The 11,034-nt window shown below is 43.8% G+C and overlaps 1 long non-coding RNA gene across 1 annotated transcript; it reads left to right on the top strand.

Annotated features, from left to right (window-relative positions):
* Positions 1–2,948: 2,948 nt before the first annotated feature.
* On the top strand, positions 2,949–9,247 carry LOC102382512. The gene is made up of 5 exons (XR_325117.1): positions 2,949–3,324; positions 3,522–4,138; positions 7,292–7,427; positions 8,100–8,249; positions 8,971–9,247. It is a non-coding gene; the product is annotated as an uncharacterized LOC102382512 (long non-coding RNA).
* The last annotated feature ends 1,787 nt before the right edge of the window (positions 9,248–11,034 follow it).

Genomic DNA, 11,034 nt, shown 5'->3' with positions numbered 1-11,034 from the left:
CCTCAGTGCAAGCACTGCAGTTCTGAAATATGGTACCAAAAGCAGCCACAGTGAGAGTGACACTCCAGATTGAGATGCCACATCATACACTAGCACTCATACAGATGTTAGTACAGCTTCCAGTAGCAGAGACCCATGCTTTGGGCCAGATGGAGCTTTGCAATATATTGAGGAAGGGCTGTATCAGCCCATAATTGTGTTTCCAGGCACTCTGTCTGGCTATAAAATAAGAAAATTCAGAAAAGAATGGTACGGTGATCACAAATGGCTTGAATACAGTGTCTGTCAGGACACAGCTTTCTGTTTCTGCTGCTGAGCATTTAGCAGTTCCCAAACAGGTGACCAAGCATTCCGAAATGCGGGTTTTCAATCATGGAAGAAAGCCGATGAAAGATTTCATGAGCATTCAAGGTCTGAAGCACATCTCAAAGCTCTTGCTAAATGACAGGGCTGGCTGCAGCCCAGGAAAAGGGGGAGTGTTGCATCACAACTTGACAGTCAGAGGAAAAAAAAACAGTGGACAAAAACTGATCATAATTACTGTCACAACCCAAAGGGTGCGATTTTTGTTTTGTGTGCTTTGGCACTGCTAAATTGTTCCCACTAAATTGCAGTTTCTTTGCACGGTGGAGTTTTCTGCTGCAGAGGAGAGCCCCGGTGCAAAAGAATTCCCTCCAATTTGTAGCTTTCTTTGCATGTTGCATTTCTTTTGCATCTAAGAAATGCTCGGTGCAAAGAGTTCCCGCCATTCGTATTCTAATTTGTGCCCCACCATTGGCCAGTTCTAAATTATTCACATGTGGCGGCTAGCGATTGGCTTGCTAGCCGTATAAAAGGCTTGAGTGGTTTCCGCCCAAGTTGGAGGACTCCACGAACACCAGGAGGAGGAGACTTCATGCTGTGTGAAGATCTCTAAGCACTGCGGAGCCTATCGGACCCAGCGCATTTCAAGCAGGCAACAGGGGTCTGATCAGCCTCTAGCCTCTAGCCTTTCCCCGTCACCGAGTGCAATCCTCGACGTATCCCTCTCCCTGCTCCCTGCGCGCAAAAAGGATCCACGGAGCCTAGCAAACTTCGTGTGAGTTTATTCCTTGCCAGCTGGAGCAACTGACATAGTTGTTCAGACGACCGGACTACCTCAGAGCACAAGTTCCACGGAGCCTAGCAAACTTCGTGTGAGTCTATTCAGAGCTCTTTTGTACGAGTACTTTCTTCGGTTGGCACGACGGGCTCACGGTTTAGAGCCTCCAACCGGATGGGCTAGAAGAGTGTTCACGGGAAGGAACTCTAGTCCGCCTCTTATCTTTTCTATCTGTAACCGCAACTCAAGCAAGTTTTCTTGCCTGCACCGCGACCATCTTGGGTGTAAGTAAATAATCTTTGAATCAACCACTATGCCTCTGTGACGAATTCTTGCCCGTGCGTGCCTTGCCGCCGCACAGTCTTCTCTGACCCCGCGTGCCCGGGCTGCTGGCCACAGCCCGCGTGCGCAAAGACGGGTCCGCATATCGCTCTCGGCTCGCACATGGTGACATGGATGGGATCGGGAGGCGGCCTGCACACTTACAAACTGTAATACAGACTGTGTTGTTCTGTGTTCACCAAGGCATACCTTTGAGGGGACATGATGAGGGAGTTGATTCCACAAATCAAGGAAACTTGCGGGAATTGGTGAAACTGTGTAGTGAAGACAACAAAATGATTCAGCGGTTTATGATTAACTGAGAGAAGTTCTTCACACAGCTCCTGTCAAAATGAAATACTTGAGATTATGGCTTCACAAGTCCAGGATTCAATAGTAAAGTAAGTAAAGGAAGCTGGAGTATTTGCCATCATTGCAGATGAAACAATGGATCTCTCCAGGCATGAACAAGTCACTCTCATGCTGCGATATGTAAACCAGTCCTTTGAAATACAAGAACGATTTATTGGCTTCTATAGGACACTGCAGACAGATGGTGCTTCACTTGCCACACTGATCAAGACTGCTTTGTCAGATTTGGGACTTGATATTTTGACTCTAAGAGGTCAGTGCTATGATGGAGTTGCAAGCATGAGAGGACCCTGTAAAGGTGTGGCCACACGGATACTTAGTGAGGATCCTTTAGCTTATTACATTCACTGCTATGCTCATATATTAAATCTGTGCATAGTGGATGTGGTTTCTTGTATTTCCTCTGTCCAGAATGCCTTCACACTTCTGCATGAGCTATGAACTTTCACTGAAGGAAACACAAGGAGACATGTTATCTTTGGAAAAATAATATCAGAAAGAAGACGATCAGAAACTGCTTCTTTTTCTGGTGGACCAGGAACTCTTAAACCTCACAGTGGCACTTGATGGAACTGTCAAGTCGAGGCTATCAAAACTCTTTCAGAAAATTTTGGTGAAGTAGTTGAAACTTTGGATTAAATTGAACATGGGGGTTCAAAAGCTAGAGTTGAAGCTTGTGTACATCTCCGATGCCTGCAAGACTTCTACTTCCTGAACTGCATGCTGCTTATGAGGAGAGTGCTTATACAAACCAGCCACCTATCCAAACTTATTCAATCAAAAGACTTTATATTTCATGGAGCAACAGTGATGGCTAAATACACGGTGTCTGTACTCCAAGGACTGAGAAGTGAGGAGTTTGCATCCCAAGTATAAACAACGCTAATGAACTGTACCAGAAAAATGGGTATCCTGGATCTTATATCCTTCGTAAAAGGGTTGTTCCCTGAAAACTGGGAGGAGGGGAAATGTCCTCCTTTGAGAAACCAGAGGACTATTACAGGACAGAAATACTATACAGAACATTGGACAGACACCCTTATTAGTAACTTCGAAGACCGCTTCACTGAGAATGACCTAAACAGTTTCAAGTTACTGGAAGATGTTCTCTCTTCTGAGACCCCATCAGAGGAACGCATAGGCACTATTTCCAAAAATTACAGGATTGCTCAAGAGGATCTGAGGTCTGAAATCTATGTGTTTTCTAGACTGTTTGAAATTCATGGCAGTGCTGGCATGAGTCTTGAAGTGGAGCGCCTTCAGATTGAAAGAAGAGTGAAGTTATTTTATGAAATGTCACTGTGTGATACCCTTCCAAATCTGGAAAACTTCTTTGTACTTTACCTAACTATACCAGTTACCTACAGCATCATCAGAGAAAAGCTTTTCTTCATTGGGGCAGCTGAAAACTTACCTGGGGACTACAATGACAGATGCTCATGTTTCTAACCTGGGAATACTACAGACTGAAAAACAAGCTATCAATGTACCTGACATCATTGCACAGTTTGCCAGCAGAAAGGACCAATGCCTACAATTCTTCTAACAAGGTAAGTAACAGGGGGCTGACTCCTTATGTATGGGAGGTGTGAGGGTGGGCAGGGTCTGTGGCAGGAATTGCATGGCAGCCTGTACATGCTTTGGCTGCTCATCAGGTCAGGGGAACCAGCCAGTCAAAGCAGCTGTTGGGTGGCAAGGACCATGACGCTGCCTCAGATTCTTTCTCTGTTTTCCTTATGATTCTTAGGTATTTTGCCCACCCCCACAGTGATGCAGATGAAGAGCATGAAGAGAAGAAAGAAGCACAAAGCTAAGTACACATTCTTTATTTGGTTTGGCTTGTGGGATGTTCCTGAATATACCTGTGATTTTTTTGTTTGTTTGTTTTGTTTTCCTTGTGATTCCTTGATTGATTTGCCCACTGCCTGTGATGAAAATGAAGGTCTCAATAGAGCTTTCCAGGGCACAAAGCTCTTTATTCAGTTTGGTTTGAATTTGATTTGTGAGTGTGACTCTACAAGCATTGCCAGGACCCTGAAGTCCAACTACCTGGAGGCCAGGGTTCCTGCTAGTGGACCCGTGGTCCACCCATAGAAGCAACAGCAAAGTAGTCAGGGAGAGCCAGGGGAATACCTGTGTTCACCTGACCCGACTCACAAATCTTTGCCTCATGCAGATAGGATGACTTATGTGAATGCCTTGATATGTTGCTGTTACTCAGTTTATTGTTACAGAAGTATAGAAGTGGATATGGGGTTTTTGGCCTGCCCACAAATTGTGCCCCCCCCCCCCCCCCGAGTCTCAGAAGACACCAGTTGCCCATGCAGATGCTGACAATTATATTCCATCCCATCTTTATTATATGTACGTATTCAGTATTTTTTGCATGGGGAGTGACAGAAATGGGTTTGCGACAGTTTCAATTTATTCCTCTTTGAGTTTTCATGAATACTATGAGCTTTCAGGAGTACAGAGCCCACACAAAATGAAATAGTCAGTAATGACAGACAAAGATGGAAAGAGCTAAAACTACAATGTAATTTGATATCCTTCAGGTTTTGACTCTGATTTCTTCCAGATTAATTTCTTTTTAATGATACTGGGACACCTCATCTGGTTTTGCTCTCTTATTTTGTTTGTAGTTATATTATAAAGAGACCTGAAAGGACCTAGCTGATATTAGAGCCCCTTTGTGCTGGGTTTTATGTATACACATTGTAAGAAGCAGATCTTGCCTCCAAGAATTTATGATCCAGGTGGACAGAACAGAAAATGGAAATAGCGTTATCTCTATTTACAGGAAAATGGAGGCACACAGAGGTTATTAAGCTATTTATCCTAAATTACAGAAGTCTAAGGACCTTGTTAGACATTATACTTTGAGCTGCACAAATGTTGGTTGGCTTAGTGCTAGCTTGGAGTATGGAGCAGTTACACCTTTAGTCTAGAAACCTTCTCTAACTGTCCCCAACCTGCAGAGCTGTGACTTGCCACTACAGACGTGGTGAGCAGGGAGGTCCTTTCCAGCCCTGCTTCTCTATGCTTCACCTGTCTCTTTCCCACTGCAGCAACAACATTGTAGACTGCAGGGAGGGGAGGGAAGTGGCAGGGTCCCTCAAGAGCATGGTAGAGGTATTCAGTATGGGGCTGCATCGAGAGGTTGCTGTCTACCCGGCTTCCGGCATCCATGTGCTCTGGGCTCTCTTACGTCCACATCTGGGCACATTTCCCAGCCATATGCGTCCTTCAGGCTGTTCCCAGTACCCAGACAACTTCAGCCTGAGGGGGGCTCATCTGCTGCACTACCTCTCCCTTCCCGCCCTACCTCTCCCCTTCTTGGTACTCCTGGACCTAGTGGGGCCAGCCCAGCAGCACGTAGGATGACTGCATAAACACACCTGGCCTTTGGCAGGGGAAGGCACATGAGGTGGCATCGGGAAGCTGGTGGTGGCAGAGGTGGGCAAGGGGCTGGGCCTGAGGCAGCAGTGACGGCTGGTGCAGCCAGCTCCCCCGCAAGTTGGCTTCATTCTGTAGCTGGAAGCAGTCTGCCCGCAGCTGGGGTGGGTCACTGCATCCTGGGATATTGGAGGACTTAAATTTGAGCAGCACATCTGTTGGAAGTGGCCACATGTTAATGGAACAGGAGCTGGATTGTATGGATCAGAAATAATCCTGCCCTGAAGTGGTATAACTTTGAGCCATATAATGAATGCTTAAGCCATTTAAAGGTGTTATTGTGTGGACAATCCAGGGGTTAAGAGCTCCAGAAACTGCCCAAAATTAATATATAACAAGGCCCTAAAGAAGGTAAAACTGGATCTATATGTCCTGGGTCCTAACCCAATAATGTCACGACAATACCAACATTCATCTCTCTTTCTGTGCTTTAAGTGAAAATTCTCATTACACTCAATTTCTTTTAAGTATTCTACAGTGCAGTGACCATATATTTAGTGGATTTGAAATGGGGCTTAAACAGCCGCCAAATAATTCTATACCTTAGATAAATCAAGGACATGACATCTTCCAATGGAATATGATTTTTCATGAAGGACATGCAATATTATCCTTATAACGAGAGCAATTCTGATAAGCTTTCTAAAGCTGGTAGCCAAGAGTATATTAACACAGAAACTTGTTGGTAAAAGAATCAATAAGTAAAATAAGATAGTACTGTCTAAAATACCAAGTGCCCAAAAAATTCTACTTTCAAGCACACACTACTGAGGAAGAAGAAAGATTAGCATTTGCAGAATGCAAAGCAGACGTACTACATTCTGTTATAAGCAGGGATCCTGGTTTTTCCTGATTAAAAAATAGCAAATTCTCTGATAAAACACCCCAAATCTGAAAATAAAATGAAATGCCATTACATATATAGGTATCAACTGAATGCAATATTTTATTGATATATTTACAATTTTAAAGTAATTTGGAAGTCTACCAGTGCCTCAATCACTATAGTAAAATAAATTCTAAGTATGCACCTATACATTTTGGTATTTGATTTTGGATTTTTTTATCATGGAAAATCAGAGCTCTCCCTACCCTCTTAGCTCACCAGGATGCAAGTCCAGGCCCCTCACTCCCAAGCCACAGCTCCCCAGCCCTTCTAGTGCTGCTCGCTCCCCACCCACAGCCCACATGGCGTCCCTGCCTGACCACCCTCCTCTCACTCCCTCTAGCTCCTTGCAGGCTGGACCTCTGCTAGCCTGCAGGGAGCTCTTTACAAAAGAGCAAAATCCATGTGTTTCTCTGTTAAAATGAAAAATCTGCATTTTTCTCAGGTAAAAGGGAAAATCCATGGGTTGTTCCATTTTTCTGTTGGAAATGGAAAACCTGGATCCGTGCTCATTACTTTGCAAGGGTTTACAGGATCTGGCCCAGCTTTGCCAGTACAGTATTTATTGTCAAAGTAGAACTTTCCAGAAAACTATTCTGAATATCCAATTATTTTTAGGAAGGATTATGATAGACAACTTGCAAGCATAATCATAAATTTATATTTTGCTGACACTCTTTGCAATCAGAATGACCAAAAGCTTTTATTAGTTACAGTTTAGGTAATGCAGAGAAGAGGAGCCAATTCCAAAAGAAAAGGTTTTAAATGTTTTCCATAAATAAGCTTTGTCTACTTGAGTCATCATAATTTACAGATTATACAAATGTTCAATGCATGATTATGTTTGCTCTCCTGACACCACTGGGCAACTTTAGTTAGACTCCTGATCTGTAGCATTTAATGAGTTCCTTGTGCCTGGCTCCTTCTCATGAGCCTCTCCTGTACTGTCCTAGCTTATCCAGACTTCTTGGTTACTTCTTGATGGATGGAAAAAAATAAGACATGGGATCTACAAACCTCTTCTGCTTACCTTACCAAAATGAAATAGTAGACAAAGTACATTGGGCTTATGATTCCTTTCTTATAATCCTTTCTTATGACTTTTTGAACAATAAAAGCAGTTAATATGTTATCTTAATAATTATCACTGAAAAGCATCTGCATTTATGTTCCAGACTTGGATATCCCTCCACTCTGGTCACTCTGGCATTGGAGAGACAAGAAAATGAGATCAAAAGAGAGGCTCAAGAGAGATGTCTGGAGTGGTCTAACTGATGCATTTCTGGGTTTGGAGCCTGCAAGTGGGAACAGGTGAATGGGCAGATGTATTTGGGGGAAAAACTCTGCCAGGAGAAGCTGCTGCCCTGGCTGGACATACACTTACGTGCCTCCAACTGGAGATCCTGAGGGACTAGTGTCAAACAGGGATTTACCAAGTTATGCTATAGGAAACACTAGACGTGGAGATTTGTGTGATGTCCCTCTCATCTTCAAGCCTCAGGACTGCAAATAAAGCACTTCCACTCAGGCTCTAGGGCACCCAAAGTTTGGGTGACTAAATAGCTGGTGACGGTACTCTACTTAATAGTTGGCACACTTGCTTAGGAAACAGTTCTGGTCCTTATGAACTGGCTAAGCATAAAATGCATAAATAGTCCAGGGAGCAGGAGCCAAAACCAAGGCTTCTCTACTCCCAGAGACTTTTTCTCATCATTATCAGTGCAGTGCAGAGGCCTTCTCCCTCTTGTTTCAGTTCTTTTTGGCCCATTAAATCTTGCATTTTTTGGCTGCTCCATGGCCTAAAAGGAGGGGTAGAAGATACCCCACTCATTTTATTTTATAAATGGTAATTAGGACAATCTCCTCTAAGATGGGAGATGTGGGTTTGAATCCTCTCAAGCTGAGGAGAATGTAGGAGCTAAACCTCTCCCATGAGCGATGCATGCCCCTGGAGACTGGGTGGGGCATGTCGATCCCCCGCAGGCAGCAGCAGTGTCGATGGCGGTGGTGCGGCGGCGGCGAGCGGGGAGCTCCTGCAGGCAGCCATGGTGGGGCCAAGCTGAGCAGGGAGCTCCTACAGGCAGCTGCAGCAGTGTTGGCAGCGGGAGGAAGAGTGGCAAGTATCGACCAGTGGTAAGCAACTGTCAGCGGCAGCCAGCGGCAATCGGGGACTGCCTGCAGATGCCACCAGCAGTGTTGGCGGTGGGGGTGGGAGGTGGCAAGCAGTGACTGCCTGCAGGTACCGCTGACAGCATAGGTGGCACTTTTTGCCGGGGTGCACTGCCCATCTCAGGGGCATCACCAATGGCCTTTCTCATCCTGCTTAAACATGTTAAATAAAAGCCTATTCTACCAAAGTTAGGCATTACCACCATGACCATGATAATGATGTGAGCTAATCACCTACATACATAAAAATGACTTGTATACCTAGTCCAAGGGGTGGTTTCAAGCTATAAATTCCCATATTCTGCCAGTGCATAACTGCTGCCTATGTCCAGGAGACAGGTGGGATTTCCCCTTCTTCTTTCTGTGTTTACCTGAGGCATTTCTTGCTTATCTGTGAATCCCAACCTTAGGTACTTAAGCATGTACATGTAACATACAAGAAATTTAGCACCTAACTTACATTTGTGGGTTCTATGTATGGAGCCAGGCAAGTAAATTTTAGGTCTGTGAATGCTCAGGATTGCTATATCCAAGGACCTTCTTGGATCTGAACTTTTATTTGCTAAAAAGAACACTTAGGAGTATGAAAACATGGCAAACTCTTAGTCAAATTAAGCTAAGAAGCAAAAGAAAGCATAAAGCCTTTGCCCAGAATAATTATTAAATGTTCTTTCTTCTTTGACAGAGACCTTAGCAACCACTCAGCTACCTTTGTACTTTAAAGATCTTCAGTTCCTGAGTTCTCTCCCCAAGAACATACCCCGTGAGCTTCAAAATATTCATTTTATTTTCTTCAAACATGATTAAAATGCTGACACTTTTCCCCTGAGAAGACAGAGAAGCTTTAGTCTACACTTTTGCTTTTATTGCCTCTAGTCTGGACTACTGAACTTCACTTTTTTTAGGAGTTTCAGTTGGATCTAATAATAGATCCCACAAAGCAGCTGCAAGATTTGCTAAGCCCAAACAAAATAAATCATCTTTTTGTAGCCTTTGTATTCACAACTTTTGTATTTAATATTTTACTTTTCATTTTTAAACTTCTACATTCTTGTTCCTCAGATCAAAACCCTGCTTTCAAAGCAAAACCAATGCACAGTGCTGATTAAGGTGAAATCTTGCAGGCTTTTGAAAGAGAAAAAATGATTGTGTGCCTAACAAAATACATTTGTATGATCTCAAGTTTAATATATTAAGTTTCAGCCATGAAGGTTCCAGTAGGAGATTAAATGTAGTCCTCCATCATCCCAGGATTCGCTTCTCCCACAGAGTAGGAGCTCCTTGCTCATTTAATCTCCAAGGAGCAGACTGAAGCTACTTTAACATAAGCTAGGTAGAGATCCACATGTTTAAACTCCTTAACTCATGCTAAGCATCCTCTGAGCATCAGAAAGTTACCTAGCTTGATGTAATATATCTGTGACCCATATTGCCTTCCCATGAACTGCACCTCATACTCCAAACCCTCTACTCCTCTTATGACCTTCTATGGCTATTACACTTTAGCAAGGAGCTTGCTTTATGACATGGGGAATAACAACAGGACCTGATCTCTGGCATAGCAGACTTGGAGCCAAGCATCCTTGTTATAATGCTGTTCCTGGGTTTGCTGCACAGCTCTAAGGTTTTCCCTGGAAGAAGCCCCCAATAGATCCAGTCACTCCCATAGCCAGAAAATTTATTGGGCAGCATTTGGGGCTTTTGTGCCTTGTACTTCCCAGGTTTCACGTAGCAGGTATAATGCCCCTCAAGGCTGCCTCCTGTGTAGGGGTTCAAAGGGAAAGAACCCTGTAGATGATTGGAGCACTTCCTAGATTATAAACAGTAGATAAGGAAGGTGCATGTCCCACTTCCAGGGCTCCCGTATCATAAATTTCTCCCCAAATTTCTGACCAGGTGATTTTTCAGAAGTATTCATACTTTTTGCTGAAGCAGAGATATAGAGATGGTGCCTTGATCTCTTAATATTTCTCATGGGAGGCTTACCCCCAAGATCTTAAGCAGTTTTGTGACTATTATCTGAGCTGAGGCATTGTGGATGACCATCACCTCTGGATACCAGATAGCATAATCCACAAGGAGCAACATAAAGCATCAGCCACTGGTACTAGGTTCAAAAGGTCCTATGAGGTCTATCCCAACCTGCTCAAATGGGTACACACCAATGGCAAAAAGAAACAATGGTGCTACCAGCAGGGGGCTACCAGTTGGCACTTGGGGCATGAGGCACAAAAACCTTTCATGACCTGGTAAATTCCAGGCCAGAACTTGATGACCACCCTTTCCTAGATCTTAAAAAGGGAAAGATGGCTCTGATACACCCTAGCTTGGTTTCATTTGGGACAGTGGTCTCCAACCTTTTAAAGTAGATCACCTTTGGCATTTAAAAGCAACCCAAGATCTACTGTGTGCCATACCAAAAGTATTTTTCTTTCTTTTGAAAAATAAAATAAGTAGCAGCAATAGCTCCCAAGATATTGTGGCTGAATTACTGCTTTGCCACTAAGGTCACATTTCTGAGATATTGAAAGTAGGAGTAAAGCAGTAGCAACTAGGGGTGTGCAAAGCTTCGGTCCCTGATGCAATTTGGTGGAGATTCGGTGGCCAAATCTCCAAATCCGAATTGAATCAGGAGACCCTTTAATCTCTCTGAATCAAATCGGAGAGATTTGGAAATATTGATGATTCGGACATAGACACAGCTTTAAATGCATTTTCTACATACCTCAAGGTACCAGGCAGCTCGTGA

Source organism: Alligator sinensis, unplaced genomic scaffold (assembly GCF_000455745.1).
Source record: "Alligator sinensis unplaced genomic scaffold, ASM45574v1 scaffold1199_1, whole genome shotgun sequence".
In the NCBI taxonomy this organism is placed as follows: Eukaryota; Metazoa; Chordata; order Crocodylia; family Alligatoridae; genus Alligator; species Alligator sinensis.
Note: the sequence above shows the minus strand (reverse complement) of the source record. Positions and strands in the feature narration are given on the sequence as shown.